Below are 26,715 nucleotides of genomic sequence, written 5' to 3' on the forward strand. Positions count from 1 at the left end.
TGATGGTTAATTATTTCATTTATTGTCCATCAGGGTAGATCTGTCAACATTAGATGAAATCTTCCTGGATATTGAATGGTTTGGCAGAGCTACTTGAATATTGGATGGTTTGGCAGAGCTTCTTGGATATTGGATGGTTTTGTGGAGCTTCTTGGATATTGGATTATTTGGTGGAGCTACTTGAATATTGGATGGTTTGGTGGAGCTTCTTGAATATTGGATGGTTTGCTGGAGCTTCTTGGATATTGGATTATTTGGTGGAGATTCATAGATATTGGATTGTTTAAATTGAACTTTATGGATATTGAATGCTTTGGTAGAGCATTTTGGAGTTTGAATGCTCTGGTGGAGAATCTTGGATACTGGATGGTTTAGAGGGGTTTCTTGAATATTGGATGGTTTGGTGGAGCTTCTTGAATATTTCAAGGTTTGGTGATGCTTCATAGATATTGGATTGTTTGGTGGAGCTTCTTGGATATTGCATGGTTTGGTGGAGTTTCTTGATACTGGATACTTTGGTGGAGCTTCATGGATATTGGTTGTTTTGTTGGAGCTTCTTGATATGGGATGGCTTGATGGAGCTTTAACATTGTGCAGAGTAGCATTGGCTGCTCACTATTTGGGGAGCAGAGTGAACAGACAAGGTAGACACAAGACGGTGTCATGGTCTTTAATCTTACTTTTCGGGAATAGTAGATCTTCAGCTGTTTTTTCCAAGTTAGAAGCTTCTTCTCTCTGTGAAAAAAATAAAATAAAAAATTATATATGTATATATCAAAACATCAGTTTACAACAAGATATTAAACATAACACGTCTAGAGAAGATCTTCTGTTAGGTGACAACCTCTCAAGACTTTTATCATTCCATGTACTATATGGTAATGGGGCTAGAATTAGAGTTGGGACCATCCCTGGGACCAGTGTCAAGTAGAATACAGTGGTCCCTCAAAATACCATGGCTTCAGGATGCAATATTTTCAGCTTACAATGATCTTTCACTCCACATACAATACCTGTCACAACTATGTGTTTGGTCGTGACTCTTTGTGTCGCATGGAGTTGTCAGCGGTCTGCTTGTTGTCTACCGCAGGTGAGGGCAGTTAGTATGTTGCCTCACGTGTGGTTGCCGCTGGCAACATGATGTTGTTGGCAGTGTAGCAGCCTGAGCTGGTTGCCAGGCTGCTCGCTGTCAAGGCATGCGGTTGCATCTGGCAGCGTGTGTTTGAATGTGTTCACTTGCTATGTTTGGTTTGCACGGGATTTAGTTGTGTGCATATTCCCCTTTAAGTGACACTTACCTTGTCTGGTGTTGGAAGGGTTAACTCATTCCTAGTATGTGTGTGTGGGTGTGGCTACTTTGGCTATTTAACTTCTGCTGGATGCCTGTAGCTGAGGGGTACTCCAGCCATGCTTTATGCTGGAGTCATCCTCCTGGTCTTATATGCCATCTATCCAGTGAGGGCCACCCTTGTGGTCATAAAATATATGTGCTGATGTTAAGAAGATGTTTTTTTGCTCTCTATGTTGTTTGTTGCAGCTATGGGTGTCCTGGATACCTGTGTGATTTGTGTGTGTGCTGTGTCCTTAATGTTTGTGTGGCCATCAGTACTTGTGCATGGGTTTCAGTCAGCGTGTCTGTGGGAGGTAGGTGTGGTACTGGTTTAACTCACCTGCCATATCCATATGCTGTATATGTTTCCCCTCTCCTTGCTCCTTGGCCAGTGAGACTCCTGTTCGTCCGTGTCTAGGAGGAACAGGTCGTCTTACCCTACTCCTAGTCCAGGGATTTCCTGAGGGCTAATAGGGACCCTAGGTTCCGGAGTATAAGCCCTCCTACCATCTGGGTTGGCTCATACGGTTAGGAGTCAGGGTCAGAATTAGGGACGCGCTAGGTGACCTGCTCCCTGATCCTGTCGTCCTGGCCTAGCAGCTACCCTTATCCTATTGACATCGCACGGTTGAAGGTTTCCCCTACTCTCATCCGTGACAATACCACAGTCTCAGACCCAAGCAATCACCATGGCCACTTCTCTGGTAAAACAACTGTATTAGGTGTCTAGTAGCTCCTCTTTACAGTACATTGCGGTATTACGTGTCCTGTCCTCTGTCTGCACCAGGATGAGCGGCTCCTTTGGCACCAGGTGAGGACGGCTCCATGTTATGTTTCGGGTACACTGTGTACTAGAAGAGGCTCCTGTCCTCATCATAGATGGTGATTCACAGGTTCAGCATCTACAGTCGTGGCCAAAAGTTTTGAGAATGACACAAATATTAGTTTGCTGCTAAACTGCTTTTAGATCTTTGTTTCCGTTGTTTCTGTGATGTAGTGAAATATAATTACACGCACTTCATACATTTCAAAGGCTTTTATCGACAATTACATGACATTTATGCAAAGAGTCAGTATTTGCAGTGTTGGCCCTTCTTTTTCAGGACCTCTGCAATCCGACTGCGCATGCTCTCAATCAACTTCTGGGCCAATTCCTGACTGATAGCAACCCATTCTTTCATAATCACTTCTTGGAGTGTGTTAGAATTAGTGGGTTTTTGTTTGTCCACCTGCCTCTTGAGGTTTGACCACAAGTTCTCAATGGGATTAAGATCTGGGGAGTTTCCAGGCCATGGACCAAAAATGTCAACGTTTTGGTCCCCGAGCCACTTAGTTATCATTTTTGCCTTATGGCGCGGTGCTCCATCGTGCTGGAAAATGCCTTGTTCTTCACCAAGCTGTTGTTGGATTGTTGGAAGAAGTTGCTGTTGGAGGGTGTTTTGGTTCCATTCTTTATTCATGGCCGTGTTTTGGGGCAAAATTGTGAGTGAGCCCACTCCCTTGGATGAGAAGCAACCCCACACATGAATGGTCTCAGGATGCTTTACTGTTGGCATGACACAGGACTGAAGGTAGCGCTCACCTTTTCTTCTCCGGACAAGCCTTTTTCCTGATGCCCCAAACAATCGGAAAGAGGCTTCATCGGAGAATATGACTTTGCCCCAGTCCTCAGCAGTCCATTCACCATATTTTCTGCAGAAGATCAATCTGTCCCTGATGTCTTTTTTGGAGAGAAGTGGCTTCTTTGCTGCCCTTCTTGACACCAGGCCATCTTCCAAAAGTCTTCGCCTCACTGTGCGTGCAGATGCGCTCACACCTGCCTGCTGCCATTCCTGAGCAAGCTCTGCACTGGTGGCACTACGATCCCGCAGCTAATTCCTCTTTAGGAGATGATCCTGGCGCTTGCTGGACTTTCTTGGACACCCTGAAGCCTTCTTAACAAGAATTTAACCTCTTTCCTTGAAGTTCTTGATGATCCTATAAATTGTTGATTGAGGTGCAATCTTAGTAGCCACAATATCCTTCCCTGTGAAGCCATTTTTATGCAACGCAATGATGGCTGCACGCGTTTCTTTGATATAATGATATAATGATCTCCAGCCTTGTGCTCGTCAACATTCTCACCTGAGTTAACAAGACGATTACTGAAATGATCTCAGCAGGTCCTTTAATGACAGCAATGAAATGCAGTGGAAAGTTTTTTTTGGGATTAAGTTAATTTTCATGGCAAAGAAGGACTATGCAATTCATCTGATCAATCTTCATAACATTCTGGAGTATATGCAAATTGCTATTATAAAAACTTAAGCAGCAACTTTTCCAATTTCCAATATTTATGTAATTCTCAAAACTGACTGTTATATATGAGGACTTATATGTCTTAGTTATCTGCTTATTTTTCTTAAATCTTAATCCCTTCCCGACACATGACGTACTATTGCTATTGCGTTCCCGCAATTTGACATAATAGTACATCATGGTGATCGGGCGGGCAACGGAGCGTTGCGCGCCCGATCACTGCAGGGGCCCGGCAGTCCCTGGTAGCCAGGGCCCTGCTGTATCCGCCAGCATTGCTGTACAAGCCAATTCCGGCGGATTAACCGCTTCTATGCCGTGGTCCGCACTGACCACAACATAGAAGGGGTTTGTGTCGGGTGAGGGAATGCATCAAGTCCCCGTGCTGCTGTGGCAGGGACTCGATGTGCCAGAAGGTAGCCCGATGCCATGCACAGGCTGCCAAATGCCTTGCACGGCATCGGGACCTGCCTTCTTTGGGTGCCCAGGAGATCCAGCCTCAGGCCTGTCTCCTAGGCAACCTGTCCAGCCTCAGGCCCATCTCCTAGGCAACTTGTTAGTGTATGATTCACTGTAGTACACTAACAGGCAATGCATTACAATACAGATTGTAATGCTTTGCAGAGGGGATCAGACCCCCAAAAGTGAATGTCATAAATAAAGTAAAGAAAAAAAGTAAAAAAAAAGTGTTTTTAATAAAATGTATAAAGTTTTTAAGTAAAAAAAGAAAAAAAAGCTCCTTTCCACTTATTTTATAATAAAAAAACTGAAAAAAAAGAAAACCCCCCCACACATATTAGGTATCACCGCATCCGTAATGACGGCTCTATAAATATATCACATGATCCACCTTGTCTGATAAACACCATAAGAAAAAATAAAAATGGTGTAAAAAAATGCAATTTTTGTCAACTTACATCACAAAAAGTGCAACACCAAGTGCTCATAAAGGCGTATGTCCCACAAAATGGTATCAATGAAACCGTCTCCTCATCCCACAAAAAATGAGCTCCTACCTAAGACAATCGCCCCACCCAAAAAAAAACTATAGCTCTCAGAACATGAAGACACTAAAACATAATTGTTTTGTTTCAAAACTGCTATTATTGTGCTAAAGTGAAATACATTAATAAAATATATACATATTAGGTATCACCACACCCGTAACAACCAGCTCCATAAATATATCACATGTCCTAACCCCTCAGGTGAACACCGTAAAAAAAAAACATGTAAAAAAAGAAGTTATTTTTGTCACCTTACATCACAAAACTTGCAACAGTAAAGGATCAAAAAGGCATATGCCCCCCAAAATACTACTAATCAAATCATAACCTCATCCCGCAAAAAATGAGACCCTAGCTAAGACAATCGGTCAAAAAATAAAAAAGTTATCACTCTTAGACATTGGAGACACTAAAATATGATTTTTTTTGCTTCAAAACTGCTATTATTGTGTTAAAGTGAAATAAATAAAAAAAGTTGACATATTAGGTATCGCCGCGTCTGTAACAACCTGCTCTATAAAAATATCACATGACCTAACCCCTCAGGTGAACACCGTAAAAAATAAAAATAAAAACTGTAAAAAATAAAAAAAATTGTCATCTTACATCACAAAAATTGCCACACCAAGCGATCAAAAATGCATATACCCCCCAAATAGTACTAACCAAACCGTCACCTCATCCCGCAAAAATGAGACCTTACCTAAGACAATCGGTCAACAAATAAAAAAGCTATGGCTCTTAGACTATGAATACACTAAAACATCATTATTTCGGTTTCAAAAATGCTATTATTGTGTAAAACTTAAATAAATGAGAAAAAGTAGACATATTAGGTATTGCCATGTCTGTAATGATCTCCTCTATAAAAAAAAAGTCGCATGAACTAATCCCTCAGGCAAACGCTGTAAAAATAAATAAGAACTGCGCCAAAACAACCAATGTTTTAATTATAAAGTGCAATAATGAATGATCAAAAAACCATATGTACCCAAAAATGGTACCAATAAAAATGTCAACTCTTCCTGCAAAAAAAGAGCCCCTGCACAAGACGATCAGCAGAAAAAAAAATAAAGAATAGGGCGTTCAGAAAATGTAGATACAAAAACATAATTTTTGTTTTCAAAAATGCTTTATTATGTAAAACTGAAACAAACAAACATAGAAAGTAGACATATTTGATATCATTGCTTTCGTAACAACCTGCTCTATAACAATAGCGCATGATCTAACCTGTCAGATGAATGTTGTTAAAAAAAAAAAAGTCTGCCAAAACATCCATTTTTTGGTTACCTTGCCTCACAAAAAACGTAATATAGAGCAATTAAAAATCATATGTACCCCAAAATAGTACCAATAAAAGTGGCTCCTTATCCCGTAGTTTCCAAAATGTTGTCACTTTTTTGAGTTTCTACTTTAAGGATGCATCAGGGGGGCTTCAAATGGGACATGGCATCTAAAAACTACTTCAGCTAAATCTGTGTCATGACAGGTAGGTAAACAGGGTAACAACCAAACACGGGAAAACAAACTGAACAAACGACTATGCCCAAAAGCTAGGGAGAAAGGGTCACCTCCTAGTGAGCCCTAAAAGCTTTCCCTAAGCTGCTGTGCCCATGTGCATACCCTTAGGCTGGATATGCACATGCCCTCGTGCCTAAACCTGAACTCCCTGGGCAAACCCTAAGTAGCAGGGAAAAGGGAAGAGGCAACCTGCTTCTTCAAACCAGGAAGAAGCATGCATCTCCTTAGAGGCCTAGTTAAAACACACAAAGGGAAATGAAGGAGAGGACTTATCTTGAGCAGAGCTGGAGCAGACGATCCATCACAAATCAAGAGCTCCCAGGAAAAGAACTATAACCCGCACGGGCCACTGGGGGAAGGAGGGATAAATAGCCTCACTAACAATGAAACCCAGTACACCTGAGGGAAGGTAGATCCAGCTCAAAGCCAAATCAAAACAAACCAAGAAGTCAGACATGTGCAGCCAGTCTGACAGATCTCCGCACATTCACAGGGCAAGGCGTGACAATCTGCCTTCCAAAAACCATATGGCGTTTCTTTCCTTCTGCGCCCTGCCGTGTGGCCATACAGCAGTTTACAATAACATATGAGGTGTTTCTGTAAACTGCAGAATCAGGGTAATAAAGATTAAGTTTTGTTTGGCAATTTTTTTTTTTTTGAACAATAATTTTTATTGAAGGATTTTATAACAAATAGGTTACATAATGAATGAATAGCAATCACATGTACATATTAAAAAGAAGTAGAATTAAAGCAAATATGTAGTTGTTAAGGAGTTACAAGTTTTTTTCACAGCATTCGGAAGCACTTATTAAACTTTGTAAAGGTAGAACGGTTGGACGGGTACATATAAAAGGAGAGAAATTAAGTACTTGTATAGGCTGCAAATAATAAAAAAATAAAATAAATGAGGCAAGCATTACAATCTAATGGAAGCACTCGGAGGTAGATTACATTTTTTGTGGTTCAACCAAACCTCCCATCTCTTTAGAAATGATGTCTTCATATTCTTAGAAGATGCCCATAAACCTTCATAAAAGCAGCTATTATCTAGAGATCTGCAAATCCTATTGATATTAGGGAGATTCCCAGATTTCCAACAAGCAGCAATTTTTAAGCGAGTTATGAATATTAGGTGGCTAGCTATAGACCTAAAGTGACAAGGGAAGTCTATCAAACCGACAGACAACAGAGCCATCTTAGATGAAGGTTCAATAGGATAGCAAGCTAACGATGAAATGGATTTAAATATTGAATCCCATAAAACTTTAACACTCGGGCAATCCCACCACAAATGCAGAAAACTACCCGGAACTTGACCACATCTCCAACACTCCGGAGAGATTTCGGGAAAGATTTTATTTAAATATGTAGGGGTTCTATACCATCTATAAAGTATTTTCCTTGCCCCTTCTAAATGGTCAGAACATTTAGACAACTTGGATACAGAGGTGAAGGCTTCAGTCCATTCTGAGTCCGAGAGGACAGAACCCAGGTCAGAGTTCCAGAGGTCCAAGGTATGTTGTAAGGGGTTAATGCATGACTCTTTCAATAGAAGGTAACCCTTAGTAATGCCTTTGTCCAAGTTTTGGGACATGTGAATCCATTGTAGAAATGTTTGGGTATTGGTATTATGTGTAAAAATTCTTGGAGATTTTAGTAAGTGTCTTAACCTTAGATATTTATAAAAATCTGAATTGGGAATATCAAAATCCTTATGCAGTTGGGCAAACTCTGCAAACACATCGTCCTTCCATAGTTGTTTGACTTCAGTAATGCCTAACTCCGGCCAATTATTTAGTCGGATGTCTGGAATAGCTAGTTCACAAACCTTCAGAGGCATTGAAGAAAGGGAGGTAGTAATTAATTTATCTATTCTAGCAACGGAGTACCAGGTGTTTAGTATTGCAGTCAAAGTTGATAATGGAGAGTTATTTTTGATACCAAAAGCCGCTGAAGCGGAAAGGCGCATGTTTATGTTGTAGGAGCCCATAATATTTTTTTCTAATGATACCCATTTTTTTGTGGTGTCATCTTTGATCAAATATCTCAATTGATCAAGTATAGGTGAGGCATGGTAGTGTTTAATAGAAGGTACATTAAGGCCTCCTGTTTTAAGTGGTTTGTTAAGGATGAGTGTTTTCACTCTGGGTTTAAATTTACCCCAGATGTGGCGGTTAATTAATGATTGGAGCTTAGTTATATATCCAGAGGGAATGGAAATAGGGATATTACGAAACATGTAGATAATTTTGGGGAGAATAACCATTTTCAGTGCAGCAATTCCTCCTAGCCATGAAAGGGAATCCATCCTTAGGTTATTTAAGGAATCATTAATTTTATCATATAAGGGCCAAAAATTAAAGGGGTTGTCCAGGTTCAGAGCTGAACCTGGACAACCCTCCATTTTCACCCCGGCAGCCCCCCTCACATGAGCATCGGAGCAGTTCATGCTCCGATGCTCTCCTTTGCCCTGCGCTAAATTGCACAGGGCAAAGGCATTTTTCTGAGTTCCGGTGACGTACCGGGCTCTCCATGGGGCTGACAGGAACCCTGGTGACGTCACCGGCACTGATAGGCGGGATTTGGCTCTGCCCTAGCCAGTAAAACGGCTAGGGCAGAGCTAAAGCCCGCCCCTCAGAGCCGGTGACGTCACCGAACACACTGCTGGGCGGAAGTTACCGCCCGGCAGTGTGTTATTGAAAACACAAGAGCCCGTGCCCTGCGCGATCTGTCAAGGACTCGTTTGCCCAGGGAAATTTAAATGAGCTGGAAATTAGACGCTTGGTAGCCGGGGATAAGCCTAAGTCCAATATTTGAGATTTATTTATATTTACTTTATAGAAGGAAGCTCTACCAAACATGGAAATAATATCATTAATAGCAGATAATGCCGTAGTTGGATTAGATGTAATAATTAAGACATCGTCTGCGAAGAGACCTATGCGATGATCTACATCCCCTACTGTTATCCCTTTAATAAGCGGAGAGGATCTAATGTGCTCTGCGAAAGGTTCCATTGCGAGAGCAAATATCAAGGGTGACATAGGGCAACCTTGTCTGGTTCCATTGTTAATATTAAATGAAGCAGAAAGAAAACTGGACGAATATATAGAGGCACTGGGATTAGAATATAAAGACATAACTGCAGATAGGTAGAAATCCCCAAACCCAAACTTTTTCAAGGTTGCGTAAATATAATCCCAGTGTATTCTATCAAATGCCTTCTCTGCATCCAATGATAGAAGCAGAGAAGGTGTTCGGGTAGAATATGCCACATCCAATAGATCTATAAACCTTCTAGTACCATCTGACGATTGCCTATTAGAAACAAAACCTATCTGATCATTAAAAATTAAAGAAGGTAGAATGTTGGATAGCCTTTTTGCCAATATTTTTGCAAAAATCTTTATATCAGAATTTAAAAGTGATATGGGTCTGAAATTAGCTGGGATGTCTGCCGGCTTACCAGGTTTTGGGAGGGTTATGATTAGTGCATTTAACATGTCTTTTGGGATTGACTTTTGTGCTGCTATTGAATTAAAGGTTCTATTTAGGAAGGGGTTTAAAATGTGCGAAAGGGTCTTATAATACTCATTTGTGAGACCGTCTGGGCCAGGAGATTTGTTATTCTTGAGAGAGTGGATTGCTTCAGAGATTTCTGAATGTGTGATTTCAGCATTTAGAGTTTGTTTTTGATTTGGTGTTAGTGATGGAAGGGAAATACCACTAAGGAAGTCATTGATATATTCAGGAGTAGGTTGAAGAGTATCCGCTGAGCTTTGTAAGTTATCTAGGTTTGCGTAGTAGTTTGCGAATTCCTCTGCTATGTGTTTGGGGTTAAACAATTTTTTGCCTTGAGTGTCATACAAAAAGGGGATTCTTGTTTTAATTTCTCTTTTTTTTTACTCTGTTTGCCAGAATTTTTGAAGCTTTGTTACCTTGTGAGTAATGGTCTGATTTGATTTTACGAAGATGGAATTCATGCTTTTCATGAAGGTGAAGATATAGGTGGTGTCTGGCTGTTTTTAATTTGCTAAGAATTTTCGGATTATAGAGAAGATTTAGAAGATTCCTCTAGGGATTTAATGTCAGCTAATAGTTTATCCAGGGTTTTCCTACTGTTTTTTTTTTGGATGGCCGCATGTTTTAACAGTATCCCTCTAATGAACGCTTTGTGTGCACTCCATAATGTGGTGTCTGATATCAAATTATTATCATTAGTCATAAAATATTCTTTAAGCGAATTTTCCACATCCATACGAATAATAGAATTTTGGAGTAATGAGTTATTAAGTCTCCAAGGGGAGTATACTCTGTTGTTGTACATGTCATCTAGTATGAGAGTTATAAATGCATGGTCTGACCATGTGATATTAGAAATGGATACGTCTAACACTTTTTGAAGAAGCCATTTATCTGAAATAAAAAGATCAATTCTAGAATATGTACTATGCGGATGTGAAAAAAAAGTTAAATCTTTTTCATTTGCATGATGTACTCTCCAAATATCAAGAAGTCCTTCCTGAAATAAAAAGTCTTGTAGGTGTGAGGATTTATGGGAAGGGGGATGGGCTGGGAGCCTATCAATTGAAGAATCAGGGCACATATGAAAGTCCCCGCATATCAGTAGAGAACCTTGTTTGGATTCTTGAGCCAGTTTGATGGTGCGCTTGATAAAATTTATCTGATCAGAATTTGGAGCATAAAGATTCACTATTGTATATCTGGAGTTATTTATGTCACAAATGATTATAATATATCTACCCTCCTTATCTGATATTATATTGTGACACTGAAAGGCGACAATATTTTTAAAACCTATAATCACACCTCTTTTTTTTTTTGTAGCTGGAGACATAAAGATGTGTGGAAAAGAGGGGTGACAGAATCTGTGGGAATCTTCCTCATTAAGGTGAGACTCTTGAATGCAGATGATGTCAGCTCTCTGTCTTCTCACCTCATTCCAGTAAGTGGAGCGTTTAAAAGGGCTATTCAAACCCTTAACATTTGCTGAAAGGATCTTTATACCGTTACTAGCCATTTTAAAGCTTCAAATGGAGAAATCTTGCTAGATTTAGTACCCTGAGATTGTGCAAAAAAAACAAGTATTACAGAGCAAAGTACCCCAATGTTACCGTTTGATGATTGAGGGGACCATGGAATTATACCTTTGTTTTCAGATATTTGATGAGGTAGGAGTGGGTCCCTTATACGTAACCTTGTAAAATAATAAGTTAAAATATAAAAAATAACGTAGATAATAAATAACAATAACATGGTAAGGGTCCAACAGTGACCACAAAAACTGTGATGTCTATCCAGTCCATAGCTTTATCTTTGTCTTTGTCTTTGGCGCCCTCTTGTGACAGAATAATGTTCCATTTAGAAAAAGCTTCTGATGCTTCCTGAGGAGAAACTAGAACATGTGATGAGTTTTGATATCTCACAATTAGCTTAACGGGGAAACCCCATTTGTAGGGGATATTGTTATCCCTTAGCGCTTTGGTGTAGATTTGAAATTCACGTCTCCTGCTTAGTGTAGCTGAAGAGAGGTCTGTAAATAGGAGAACGTTACTGAATCTGTCAGGAATATCTTTCTTCTTTTTTTGAGCTTCTCTCATCAGGGAGTCTTTTAGGTGATAAAAATGGATCCTAGCAAGGACATCCCTGGGAACAGAGGCTGGGAGAGCTTTGGGCTTAGGAACCCGGTGTACTCGGTCAATGATTAACTCTGACCCTGGGGTATCTGGGAGGTATGACACAATAAGATCCGAAATAAATTCTTGCAGCTGAGAGTCCATAACTAGAGATGAGCGAACTTCTGTTTTAAGTTCGGCGTCTAAAGTTCGGGTTTGGATTAGCGGAGAATCCCAATCTGGAACCGGATATGGATTCCGACTTCCTTTGTGGTCCGTGGTAGCGGAATCAATAATCGGCCATTATTGATTCCGCTACCACGGACCACAACGGAAGTCGGAATCCATATCCGGTTCCAGATCGGGATTCTCCGCTAATCCAAACCCGAACTTTAGACGCCGAACTTAAAACAGAGGTTCGCTCATCTCTATCCATAACGCTTTCAGGAATATTTCTGAATCTGATGTTGTTTCTTCTGGAGCGATCCTCCAGATCAGCAATTTTAAGTTTAATGGTTGCTATGTCATCTTCAACCACGTTGTGATTATCCACTAGTGAGTTATGTGCCGTAACAAATTCCTCCATTTTTTCTTCTAAATGTGCTGTTCTTTCTCCTATGGCTACTATATCTGCATGGATAATCGAGATTGTCTCTTTAAAATCTCCATGAATAGATCTTTTTAGATCTGTCAGCATGTCCTGCATTGTAGTGACAGTAAGTCCAGGATCAATGCCTGGTGGAGCAGGGTAAGTATCAAGGGGAGTATTATATGCATGTTGTTCACTCACCCTTTTTTGTTTTTTAGGCTCCTGTGGAGCTGAAGGACTGGAGCCTGCTGAAGAAGGAGTCCCTGAGGATCGCTGGTCGGATATCGCTGCAAGAGAGGCACGGAGCTCACCCTCTGTGTGGCGGCAATCGGCGCCATTTTGAGACGACCCAGGGGCTGGATGGAAGAACGCCATCATTTTCTGAGGCTGCGCTCCCTTCTTCTTCCCTCTCGTCATCATCAGCAGAGCTGCAGGAACAAGGTCCGTCCTGGGACAGGTGAGTATGGAAGAAATCGCTTGGTTCTAATCGCTTTTAGCCGCTGTGTGGAGTTCCACAGACGGAGCTCAGGCTCTAAGCGTCCTCTGCTCCCGGCACCCGGCCACGCCCCCCCTGTTTGGCTGTTAACCCTTGCTTTGCTACTGGAAAAAATTGATTAAAATGTAAAATCAGCCAAAAAAGTGAAATTTTGAAATTTCATCTCCATTTTCCATGAATTCTTGTGGAACACCTAAAGGGTTAACAAAGTTTGTAAAATCAGTTTTGAATACCTTAAGGAGTGTAGTTTCTAAAATTGGGTCATTTTTGGGTGGTTTCTATTATGTAAGCCTCACAAAGTGACTTCAGACCTGAACTGGTCCTTAAAAAGTGGATTTTGGAAATTCTCTGAAAAATTTGCTTCTAAACTTCTAAGCCTTCTAACGTCCCCAAAAAATAAAATGGCATTCACAATTTGATGCAAACATGAAGTAGACATATGGGAAATGTAAAGTAATAACTATGATATGAGGTATCACTATCTATTATAAAAGTAAAGAAATTGAAATTACAAAATATGGGAATTTTTAAAAAGTTTTGGTAAATTTAGGATTTTTTTTTTACAAATAAAGGTGAAATATATTGACTCAAATTTATGACTATCATGAAGTACAATGTGTCACGAGAAAACAATCTCAGAATGGCTTGGATTAGTAAAAGTGTTCCAAAACAATTACTACATAAAGTGACACATGTCAGATTAGCAAAAAATGGCCTGGGCAGAAGAGCGAAAAAACTGGCCCGGGGTAGAAGGGGTTAATTTTCTCTTATCTTGGGATGATATTTTGGGGCTTTAAAACCATTTATCAGTTTTCTGTGGAGTTATGGACAAAAGTTACAATGATCATCCTGGAATCAATTAATATTAAGGGACCACTGTATTCAGTCCTTATTTCCAAAATATATTCTCTTCTCTATATCTAATAATTATTTAATAATAACCATGTCTTTTCTATAGGGCAGTAGGATGTATCTTGTTAAGAACTGTCTACATACTGTGATTTTACAATAAACTACAGAACTGCATACTAATTGCCTATCTATCTATCTATCTATCTATCAAATCAGCTTTATTGGCAGGACTAAATATATTTTAGCATTGCCAAAGCAAGTGGGAGATAATTGGGTAGGGTTTGGGGATAGGGAGACAATCAGGGTGAGGGTATAGAGTAGGTTTGGGGGATGGAGATGGGGACACATCCAGGGTGGGGGTATAGGAGTCCATGGTATATCAGGTTCCTCTCAGTCTATGGCAGGCAGTAATATATTGTGCTGCTGTGTTCTCCTCTTCCCCCAGCAGTATGGAAAGTCTCTCCTCCTCCTCCATGGAGGTGAAGTCTGGGCAGAGATCAGACAGTCTCCTGAAGTGAGAATCCCTCACTGCTGAGTATTTGGGGCACCGCAGCAGGAGATGAACCTCATCCTCCACAGCCTCCTGGTCGCACTGCTGGCACAGTCTGCTCCCCCTGGGCTTGTACCTCTGTCGTTGACGCCCGGATTTGATGAGCAGGCTGTGGGCACTCCGTCTGTACCGACTCAGGATCTGTTGATCTCTTGGATTGGGGACTTTCTCCAGATAAGGGGCCAATTTGTACTCCCTCTGCAGGCTCTGGTATACTGTCAGCTTCTGTGATGTTCGTATGTCGTTCCTCCAGACTCTGATATTCTCCTCTTTGCCCTTGTGTATCGTCCTCTGGATTTCCCCCTTTGCCAGGCTGTATTGGTTGGTGGCTTGGGTAGGCTGGGTTTGGGTGACTTGTTGCTGGGTGCTTTGTCTTTCTGGGGCTTCTTGGTGTAGCAAGGCTTTGTGATGGTAGGAGCTGGGACTGCTGGGCTCTGAATGATAGCGCTATCTTCTGGACAGCAAAGTAAAGTGGGAATCTGCCCAGTTCTGCTCGACAGGCGCTGTTTGAGGTGCTCCTATGGACCTGGAGAAGGTGTTTGCAGAATTCTAGGTGAAAAAGTTCTGTTGGTCCAGAGTCCTACTTTGCCCGGTCTGGGTATATGTCTGGGCCCCAGACTTCGCTGCCATACAGGAGGATTGGGGCGATGATGGTGTCAAGGATTTTAAGCCAGACAGTCACTGGTGCCCTAAAGAGATACAAACGCCTTCTAATGGCATAGAAGGTTTTGCTCGCCTTGTCTTTCAGTGTTTCCATGACTTTCTTAAAACTCCCTGATTGGCTGATTTCTAGGCCTGAAAGTGGACAGTTGTTTAGCAAGAAGGGAGGACGCCCGGCTGCTTTCAGGTTTCTTTTCTGGAAAACCATGATGTTGGTTTTCTTTGGATTGATTGGCAGTGCCCATGTGTTACTGAACTTCTCCAGGATTTTCAAGTTATCTTGAAGACCTTTCTCAGTTGGCGATAGTAGCATGTATGCAGTATCTGCATAAAGGAGAAATTTCACCTTGGTGTCATGGAGGGTGAGACCAGGTGCTGAGGAGGACTCCAGAGCCACCACCAGATCATTGATGTAGATGTTAAACAGGGTTGGACTGAGGCTGCAGCCCTGGCTGACTCCTCGGCCCTGCCGGAAATAAGCCGTTCTCCACCCATTTACCTTCACGCTGCATCTGTTCTCAGTGTAGGAACTTCTGATGATATCATATGTTTTTCCTCCTATTCCGCTTTCAAGAAGTTTAAGGAATAGGCCCGGATGCCACACTGAGTCAAAGGCCTTCTTAAAGTCCACAAAGCAGGCACAGATCTTTCCATGCTTTGTATTGTGGACATGGCTCTTGATGAGGCTCTGCAGGGTGTAGATGTGGTCTGTGGTGCGGTGGTTTGGTATGAAGTCTTCTTGGCTTCTGCTGAGGATGTTGTGCTGGGCGACGCAGCTGAGGATCCTCTTATTCAGGATACTGCTGAGGAGTTTCCCTAGGTTGCTGCTGACACATATCCCTCTATAGTTAGCTGGGTCGTACCTGTCTCCGGCCTTGTGTATGGGGGTGATGATGCCCTAGTTCCAGCTCTAGGGGAAGTAGCCGGCACTCAGCACAACATTATAGAGTTTTACTTTATTGTCATATAGGTGATGATGGTTTATGGAGGGGTGTTGTGCCAGGGTGAAGTTTGGCATGGTGCTGATTTTAGCTGTCAGCTCTGTGTTGATGCTCTGGATGATGTGTTCAGGGATGTCCTTTCTTGGGAGCAGAGATGACAGGATGATATTACAGCTGGGGAACTTCTGCTGTGCCGTCCCTGCTAGCAGGCTCAGTTGTCCTGCTATCTGCTGGTGCTGGTCCTGGAGGTTATTAGTGCCTGTATGTATGATAATGTGGTTGGGTTTGATGAAATATGGATTACTGATGATGGCTACTGCTTGTTTGATAGTAGAACAGCGGATTTTTACCAACTCTTTTTCCTGGGAAAAGTCGCTTTGTGTTCAAGTATTTACCATTGGAGTCTATAATCAGAGCAGTATCAGGGCATCGTGGCTTACTGCTCATGTCCGTGTCCAGCCTGCTGCTCGGGCTTCTTGTAGGAAGCTGCTGTGTTAGGATTCTGGTAATGGTCGGGTCTGTTGTTGGGGTCTGCTGTGGTTGTGTTTTGGGGGTTGTCAGCTCTGGACCCTCTTTTATTACTCTGCTGTTCTTTGCTTTGCTCTCATCTTCTGTTAATTCCATTTGGCAGTTCATTGATGTATTGGTGTCATGGCTGCTGGCCTTCATTTGGTTCTCACACCCTTCTTTCCCTGGGTTTCTCGCCTTGATTAGGGGATAAGTCTGGGATTTCAGTTTTTCTATCTCTCGTCTCAGTTCTGTGTTTTCTTGCTGCAGTTCTTGTAATTTACCTCTTATTTCCTGCAGGGCTGAGGCCTGTTCACACTTCAGTCTGGTTATCTCTTCAGCTACTTGGTCATTTGCATTTTTGTCACCAGAATGTCTTTGAAGCTTCTTTTTAAACTGTATAAAGTCTCTTTCTAGCTGAGATAAGCAATTTCTGAGGATCTCTAGGGAGAGGTGTGAGGAATTAGGATATGGGGCTGAAGGGGGGTCTCTGGTGGTTTTCGCTGTAGATTTAGGATCATCACTGCTCTTAGTCAGTTCTTTGTAGGTTTGGGCCTGGACTTTAATATGAGGGAAGATATCTTCAAACTGGCCAAGGTTGTCCTCGGTGCCCTGGGAGACTATGGTGCCATTATTGTACACGTTGATGGTGAGTGTGACGTCATTTTGTGGGTTTTTTACCCTGATCTGTCGGCCCTTGTTGATCCCACACCTGGTGATATTCTTATAATGCCTGCACATGGCTGTTTGCCAGGCGGTGGGCTGTTCTCTATAGAAAAGCACATTAGCTTTGTTTTTTTAAATTATCATTTTCAAAATTGTAGTTTTCCATTTTCTGGAAGTTCTCTATATTCTTTACTTCTATGGGGTGTGCTGTCTAGAAGGACTATTAGACAGGTGATGGAGCCGGTGCTTTTACCTTTAGATGCCTTCAGATGCTCAGCTCTGTCTGATGCTCCCAGTTGCTTGTAGTCTGTGTTATAGGTAGAGTTCTTGTCTGAACAATAAAATCCTGTTTTTATCCTTCTTTGTCTTTATTTTTAAAGATATGGAGTCCTCCTTGTTTCTGTCATCCATGGAGTCAGTATTTTCCAGGTTTTGTCTTACAGGATGGTCATTACAAGGTATAAATTGATGTAAACTCAGGAGCTCATGTTTAGTGCTGCTTACTCCTGGGACTCATGGGCGGGTATATCTATCTCTTATCAATCTTATCTATCTACAGTGGATATAAAAAGTCTACATGCCCCTGTTAAAATGTCAGGTTTCTGTGCTGTAAAAAAATAAAACAAAGATAAATCATTTCAGAACTTTTTCCACCTTTAATGTGACCTATTAACTGTACAGCTCAATTGAAAAACAAACTGAAATCTTTTAGGTGGAGGGAAGAAAAAATCAAAAAATAAAATAATATGGTTGCATAAGTGTGCACACCCTTAAACTAATACTTTGTTGAAGCACCTTTTGATTTTATTCCAGCACTCAGTCTTTTTGGGTATAAGTCTATCAGCATGGCACATTTTGACTCTTCTTTGCAAAACCCCTCCAAATCTTTCAGATTGCGTGGGCATCTCCTGGGCACGGCCCTCTTCAGATCACCCCAATAGATTGTCAATCGGATTCAGGTCTGGGCTCTGGCTGGGCCATCCCAAAAATGGCTCTGGTGAAGCCATTTCTTTGTTGAGTTGGATGTATGCTTTGGGTCGTTGTCATGCTGGAAGATGAAGTTCCTCTTCATGTTCAGCTTTCTAGCAGAAGCCTGAAGGTTTTGTGCCAATATTGACTGGTATCTGCAACCGTTCAGAATTCCCTCTAGCTTCCCTCTAGCTTAACTAAGGCCCCAGTTCCAGCTGAAGAAGAACAGTCCCTTGGCATGATGCTGCCACCACCATACTTCACTGTGGGGATGGGGTTCTTTTGATGATGTGCAGTGTTATTTTTGCGCCAAACATAGCTTTTGGAATTATGACCAAAAAGTTCCACCTTGGTTTAATGAGAACAGAACATCTTTTTCCACATGCTTTTGGGAGACTTCAGATGTGTTTTTGCAGAATGTAGCCTGGCTTGGATGTTTTTCTTGGTAAGAAAAGGCTTTCGTCTTGCCGCTCTACCCCATAGCCCATACATATGAAGAATACGGGAGATTGTTGTCACATGGACCACACAGCCAGGACTGGCCAGATATTCCTGCAGCTCCTGTAATGTTGCTGGAGGCCTCTTGGTCGCCTCCCAGACCAGTTTTCTTCTCATCTTTTCATCAGTTTTGGAGGGACGTCCAGTTCTTGGTAATGTCACTGTTGTGCCATATTTTCTCCACTTGATGATGACGGTCTCCACTGTGTTCCATGGTATATCTAATGCCTTGGAGATTCTTTTGTCCCCTTCTCCTGACTAATACCTTCTAACAATGAGATCCCTCTGATGCTTTGGAAGCTCTCTGTGGACCGTGGCTTCTGCTGTGGGATGCGACTAAGAACATTTCAGGAAAGACCAACTAGAGCAGCTGAACTTTATTTGGGGTTAATCAGAGGCCCTTTACATGATGGCCGGTGTCTGCTGACTGCTATGTAACAGGATTGTGAATGTGATTGCGTAATTTTGAACACAGCGACATCCCCAGTAATAAGAGGGTGTGCACACTTATGCAACCACATTATTTTATTTTATTTTGTTTTCCTATTTCCACCTAAAAGATTTCAGTTTGTTTTTCAATTGAGTTGTACAGTTTATAGGTCACATTAAAGGTGGAAAAAGTTCTGAAATGATTTATCTTTGTCTATTTTTTTTTACATCACAGAAACCTGACATCTTAACAGGGGTGTGTAGACTTGTTATATCCACTGTATATCTTATCTATATCTTTGTATGGGTTCCCATAATAGACTCAATCTGCTTTATTTACCTGCAGACTTTCCTGTCCAGTAATAGAAATAGTAATTTTGGGAACTGGAGAGTTTATAGAGCTGTGGGTATGACTCTTCTCCTCCGCTCATCAGATCCCCTGAGACACATCCCTGCACTAGTTATTACTGTTACATTGTTACATAACGGTTACATTATGGTTACACTGTTACATTGTTACATTAAGGTCAGTGGCGTAGCATGGGGGGGCCAGAGGGGCCGTTGCCAAATTGTAGGGGGCACCAGGCAGCAGGCAGTATAATGAGGGTGATGGAAGCCTATGGCAGACGGGGAAGGGTAAGGACGGGGTTCTGGGGGGGCTGTCTGGGGGCTCTCTCCTTCTCCCATCGGGGGGCTGCAAAGGCACAGCAGCCCCCCGATCGGAGAGGGAGGGAGCTCCCTCTTACTGTTAACCTTTTCCATACAGCGGTCCGTACGGACCGCTGTATGGAAAGGGTTAAACGGCTGACATCGCATCAACGATGTCAGCCGTTTATACCAGGGTGCCAGCAATGTGCTGGCACCCTGGTATACCCACTGTACACCAACGATTATGCAATGGGAGGCGGGCGGGGGATCGCGATCCCGCCTGCCGCACCGCCCGCCTCCCGCAACGCCCCCACTGCATGCGACACCCCCCCTGCACCACCCGCCGCCATCAAATCGTGCAGGGGTGCAGGGGGGGGTTAACAATATTGATTTCGGGCACTCTGAAGTTTCTGATCCCCGCGGTCAGGGACCGCGGGGATCAGAAACGGCAAAAAGCGCAGCAAACCGCAGGTCTGAATTGACCTGCGGTTTTCTGCGATCGCCGATACGGGGGGGTCAAATGACCCCCCCCTGCGTTGTTACGGGATGCCGGCTGAATGATTTCAGCCGAAATCCCGTTCCGATTAACCCCAGCGGCGCCGGAATTAAGATTTTAAGTTAGGACGTACCGGTACGCCCTTGGTCCTTAAGGACTCGGGAAATAGGGCGTACCGGTACGCCCTATGTCCTTAAGGGGTTAAGCTTCAGGCCAGGCCTGAAGCCTATGAGTCAGTAGAGCGGCACAAGAGACCGTGATTACATCACCGTGACCTCCTGCGCTGGGTCTCCCAAGATGACGTGATGACGCGGCGCAGAAGGGCACGGTGATGTGTTCCTGACCGCCTACGCCGGGATGCCCGAGCAAAGGCTCCAAGAGGCGATGAAGACAGGTGAGTATATTTTTTTAAATGTAATGACTAGGGGCCATACTGGGGGCACTATGGAGGCGGAGGAAAGAATGGGGGCCATTACATATTATACAGAGGGGCCAATATATATTATACAGAGGGGCCAATATATTTTATACATTCTACATTTATCTACTGAGGAAGGAACGTGGTTCCGAAACGCGTCTAGTGTGTATTAAGACCTGGCTATTGGTGCGGTTTTTATAAATGTGCAAGAAGAGAACTTTTTCCAATTCTTTTTAAATCTTTTGGGAGATGTCTTATACCACTTCAGAAGATTCCATCTGCTAACTATCGACAAGGTGGACTAAATCCATGTTGATATATTCAACTCTGCTGAATATTACCAAGCAAACTCTGCTGCATCTACTTCCGCTGATCTAACAGGCTCAAGCAACCACGAACTCAGCTGTACTAACTTCCGCTAACCCGACGGCTCCAAGCGCCTACGTCATTCAACCAGCAAACCAACATCTAGCTGGTCACGTGGGACGCTGCGAGAACGGGTTGGAAGTCTGCTCCGCAGGAAAAGTAAGTGGAGCATCAGTGATTGGAAGCGGTGCAATTACTATTGCCAAACAACATCTGAGCATAGAGTTTCTTTGTAGGAGACGGCGGCAAGGACACTGTCTGACAAACTGGTAAATCAGCAAACAATCTTACGGACATTCGAGTGGTTTCATTGAATAACTCTTGCAGCCACACTTTAGCCACAAGGTCTTATCTATTTTGGAGTACTCCAGTCAGTTAGGTGTGCGCGCGAGCTCCGCACTGTATATACCTATCTTACACATTTATGTATTTTTGCTGATATGTTGACATCAAGTTATCTTTGTTTTATTTAGTGAACTAATAAATTTTACATGCAAAAATACTGTGAGCCAGCCTATACTATTATCAATATATTTTATACACAGGGGCCAATATATATTATAATTATACATAGGACTGCAGGTGACATCTACTACATTATCTGTACTCAGAGAGTTATCACTGTGTTATCTGTGGTGTTACATAGGACTGCAGGTGACATCTACTACATTATCTGTACTCAGAGAGTTATCACTGTGTTATCTGTGGTGTTACATAGGACTGCAGGTGACATCTACCACGTTATCTGTACTCAGATAGTTATCACTATGTTATCTGTGGTGTTACATAGGACTGCAGGTGACATCTACTACATTATCTGTACTCAGAGAGTTATCACTGTGTTATCTGTGGTGTTACATAGGACTGCAGGTGACATCTACTACATTATCTGTGCTCAGAGAGTTATCACTGTGTTATCTGTGGTCTTACATAGGACTGCAGGTGACATCTACTACATTATCTGTACTCAGAGAGTTATCACTGTGTTATCTGTGCTGTTACATAGGACTGCAGGTGACATCTACTACATCATCTGTACTCATAGTGTTATCACTGTGTTATCTGTGGTGTTACATAGGACTGCAGGTGACATCTACTACATTGTCTGTACTCAGAGAGTTATCACTGTGTTATCTGTAGTGTTACATAGGACTGCAGGTGACATCTACTACATTATCTGTACTCAGAGAGTTATCACTGTGTTATCTGTGGTATTACATAGGACTGCATGTGACATCTACTACATCATCTGTACACAGAGAGTTATCACTGTGTTATCTGTGGTGTTACATAGGACTGCAAGTGACATCTACTACATTATCTGTGCTCAGAGAGTTATCACTGTGTTATCTGTGGTGTTACATAGGACTGCAGGTGACATCTACTACATTATCTGTACTCAGAGAGTTATCACTGTGTTATCTGTGGTGTTACATAGGACTGCAGGTGACATCTACTACATTATCTGTACTCAGAGAGTTATCACTGTGTTATCTGTGCTGTTACATAGGACTGCAGGTGACATCTACTACATCATCTGTACTCATAGTGTTATCACTGTGTTATCTGTGGTGTTACATAGGACTGCAGGTGACATCTACTACATCGTCTGTACTCAGAGAGTTATCACTGTGTTATCTGTGGTGTTACATAGGACTGCAGGTGACATCTACTACATCGTCTGTACTCAGAGAGTTATCACTGTGTTATCTGTGGTGTTACATAGGACTGCAGGTGACATCTACTACATTATCTGTGCTCAGAGAGTTATCACTGTGTTATTTGTGGTGTTACATAGGACTGCTACATTATCTGTAAAAAGGGGTGTGGCCACATGTTGGGGGGGGGCACAATACATGGCTTGCCCCAGGCGCTGGCAACCCACGCTACGCCACTGATGATTACGTTTGCACTGTTACACTACAGTTATATTACTGTTACATTGTATATGATGCAGTTCAGTAACTCACTGTGACCATTGCTGGAGGTGGAGTGATGATCTGGGGGTCCGGCAGGAGGGGGGCAGTGTAGGCAGCAGTCAGGAGGCTGAAGAGCACAGAATACAGCAGCCATTTCCCCATCTTCAGCTGCAGTCCCATGCTGTCTCCCGCCCTGTGTACACTTATATACCGAGGCCGCACACGCCCCATCACCCAATCCCCTGGTATTAGGGACTTTTGCTTCCTCCAGATTGATTTCAGCTGAACAGCGAGGGGCGTTGCTGGGATTTGCGCAATGTTGGCTCAGGCTCTCATGTCACACAATGAGGACTTGTCGCCAGTGAGTGCTGAAGGATGGAGATAACACGGAGACAATACAAAAAACAAAGAATTGAGCAACTTTACAAATAATCCTGATTGCAACCCTCCTCCCACCTTTTGTATCCAGCTTCTGTGCGGCCCGGGTGTCTCCCACCGTGCAGTCTGATTCACATCACCGTGAGAAGAACAGCAATATAATGATAAAAACGGATCCTGTATTTTAAGCATCCGTGTTGCTCATTTATGCACATTTGGCACCTGTTTTTATGTTATTATCCATGCATGGATCTCAGACGGAAATGGCTAAAACAGATTCAAATGCATCTGTGCTAAAACACGGACCTACAGACTGTGCTAAAACACTGATGTGTGAATACACACATTAATATGAATGGGGACGTGTGCTGTCCGTAGAACACTGACGTGTGAATGCGGCTTTACAGATAGCGGAAGAGGGGCGCTCTTACCACTCTCTTTTTTGGCCCTTGTGCAAAGATTTAGGGCCCATCCTCTTTTTTCATTGAGTCTGTCCTGGTGACTCATTTAGACAGATCAGTGATGGGGCAGGACACAATCATCTCTGACCATGGAAAGAGGTCCGCCTTCACAAGGAATGGGATGTTCCTATATTATAGGGCTTCTCCCATAATGAGACAACCCCTGTCAGGTCTGAGCTGCCACAGGACTAAGTTGATTTCCATGACTCTAGGCTCCCAGCAGCTCTCTGTTCTAGTTCATAGAGGACATGAAACACCCTGCAGCAGCTCTCTGGACTCATAGAGGACATGAATAGACCTGTAGCAGCTCTCTGAGCTCATAGAGGACATAAAACACCCTGCAGTAGCTCTCTGGGCTCATAGAGGACATGAATAGACCTGCAGCAGGTCTCTGAGCTCATAGAGGACATGAAACACCCTGCAGTAGCTCTCTGGGCTCATAGAGGACATGAAACACCCTGCAGTAGCTCTATGGGCTCATATAGGACATGAATAGACCCGCAGCAGCTCTCTGAGCTCATAGAGGACATGAAACAGCCTGCAGTAGCTCTCTGGGCTCATAGAGGACATGAATAGACCTGCAGCAGCTCTCTGTGCTCATAGAGGACATGAATAGACCTGCAGCAGCTCTCTGGGCTCATAGAGGACATGAATAGACCTGCAGCAGCTCTCTGGGCTCATAGAGGACATGAATAGACCTGCAGCAGGTATCTGAGCTCATAGAGGGCATGAAACACCCTGCAGTAGCTCTCTGGGCTCATAGAGGACATGAATAGACCTGCAGCAGCTCTCTGAGCTCATAGAGGACATGAAACACCCTGAAGCAGCTCTCTGGACTCATAGAGGACATGAATAGACCTGTAGCAGCTCTCTGGGCTCATAGAGGACATGAAACACCCTGCAGCAGCTCTCTGGACTCATAGAGGACATGAATAGACCTGCAGCAGCTCTCTGAGCTCATAGAGGACATAAAACACCCTGCAGTAGCTCTCTGGGCTCATAGAAGACATGAATAGACCTTCAGCAGCTCTCTGGGCTCATAGAGGACATGAATAGACCTGCAGCAGGTCTCTGAGCTCATAGAGGACATAAAACACCCTGCAGTAGCTCTCTGGGCTCATAGAGGACATGAATAGACCTTCAGCAGCTCTCTGGGCTCATAGAGGACATGAATAGACCTGCAGCAGCTCTCTGAGCTCATAGAGGACATGAAACAGCCTGCAGTAGCTCTCTGGGCTCATAGAGGACATGAATAGACCTGCAGCAGCTCTCTGGGCTCATAGAGGACATGAATAGACCTGCAGCAGCTCTCTGGGCTCATAGAGGACATGAATAGAACTGCAGCAGCTCTCTGAGCTCATAGAGGACATGAAACACCCTGCAGCAGCTCTCTGGGCTCATAGAGGACATGAATAGACCTGCAGCAGTTCTCTGGGCTCATAGAGGACACGAATAGACCTGCAGCAGCTCTCGGACCGTGTGATAGAGACCTTATGGATGTTCCAAAGACAGGATCCATTGTGTTTTTATTTTTCGGTTCTTCTGACAGATCAGAAGAAGGATAAAATAAATGGTCATGTCAACAAGGCAAAACAGGCAAAGTATTGGCCCCGTCATAGAGTGGTAAGTGTGGCAACCGCATGAGGAGTCAACATAGTGGCACCATCATAGAGTGGTGAGGGTGGCAACCACATAAGGTGTAAACACAGTGGCCAAGTAACAATGTGGGGAGGTGGGGGTCAACAGCAGCGGCAGCAACAGCACAAGATGGTGGCAGTAGGAAAGGATGGCAGCAGAGGCAGCAGGTGTGTGGCATCAGCAAGGTGGCAGCATCAGAATTGTGGCTGAAGCAGGTGGTGTATGGAAATCCTGGCTGATCTATGCCCTATTTCATTTTCATAAAGGTCAGTCTCTCCACATTTTGGGTTGAAAGACGAGTTCTCCTTGAGGTAACTATGCTCCCTGCCGCACTAAACTCTTGCTCTGATGCCACACTACTGGCCTGGGAAGAAAAGCTTGCCCAGGACAAACTCGGCCAGTTGCGGCCACAAATCAAGTTTGGCTGCCGAGTAGTCCAGGGAATCATGGATCTGGCATAGCAGTGTGAATTCCAAGTTTGCCTCCACCTGCTGGTTCAGGTTATGCTCCATGTCCTGCTTCTGCTTGTTGGTGTGTGGTTTCTTCAGTAGGCGGGTGAAGTAAAGTGCTCATTATATACCAATCTAGACTTAAGTTGCTGCTGATGGAGCTGGTGCTGCTCTTGCCCCCCCCCCCCTTCCTTTTCCAGCAGTCATGGCAGTTCAATGTGAGCGCAGAGGTCACCCCTAGTCAGACCTTCGTCAGCATGGGCAATGGCTCACATAGGCAGCGGCCAACTGGCTAAATCGAACGTCTCGATAGTTGAGTTTATCCTCCCTCTCAGCGGGTGAAAAGTCCCCTATTTTGGACTAGTAGCAAGGGTCTAACATAGTGGATTGCCAGCAACTCAGCATGCATCTGGAAATTTGCACAAGGGACTCGGAGGGACTCCCTGCCTCCATCTCCACTGCATATAGCTAAGGTGTGTCAGGGTCATCTGACTGGTCCTCCTCATGATCCCCTAGCTCTTCCTGCTCCTCCTCCCCTGTCACCTGTGCAGAAAAAACACCCATTTCTGTACACATTGCTTGTGAACGAAAGTCCTCCTTCAGTTCAGCCCCCACAGGGCTCAGGTGGCCGTGAGATGTAGGCGCCACGTCTCCTGTCCCCTGGCCAGCCATATTTATTAGCATCTGCTCCCGGACATAAAGGAGTGGAATTACGTTGTTCATCCTGTAGTCCTGGTGACTGACAAGTAACGTGGCCTCCTCAAAGGGCCTGAACAAACAGCAGGTGTCACGCATGAGCTGCCACTGCCTAACGTTAAAGTTACACAGGGGAGTGCTCCTGTCCGCCTATATCATCAAGAAACCTCACAGAGGTCAGACATCAATGCCCACTCCTCGCTTGTGAAGAGCGGAAGCTGACTGGAAAGATGATGACCATGTTGCAGCTGGTATTCAACTACTGCCCTCTGCTGCTCACAAAGCCTGGCCAAC

The 26,715-nt window shown here is 43.5% G+C and overlaps 1 long non-coding RNA gene across 1 annotated transcript; it reads right to left on the reverse strand.

The window, feature by feature from the left end:
• Positions 1–23,211, reverse strand: LOC122922597. Its single transcript, XR_006387149.1, has 2 exons — positions 22,851–23,211; positions 1–735 (listed from the first exon to the last, which is right to left on the reverse strand). It is a non-coding gene; the product is annotated as an uncharacterized LOC122922597 (long non-coding RNA).
• Positions 23,212–26,715: the final 3,504 nt, after the last annotated feature.

The sequence above is a fragment of the Bufo gargarizans genome, unplaced genomic scaffold, assembly GCF_014858855.1.
Source record: "Bufo gargarizans isolate SCDJY-AF-19 unplaced genomic scaffold, ASM1485885v1 fragScaff_scaffold_549_pilon, whole genome shotgun sequence".
Classification (NCBI taxonomy): domain Eukaryota; kingdom Metazoa; phylum Chordata; class Amphibia; order Anura; family Bufonidae; genus Bufo; species Bufo gargarizans.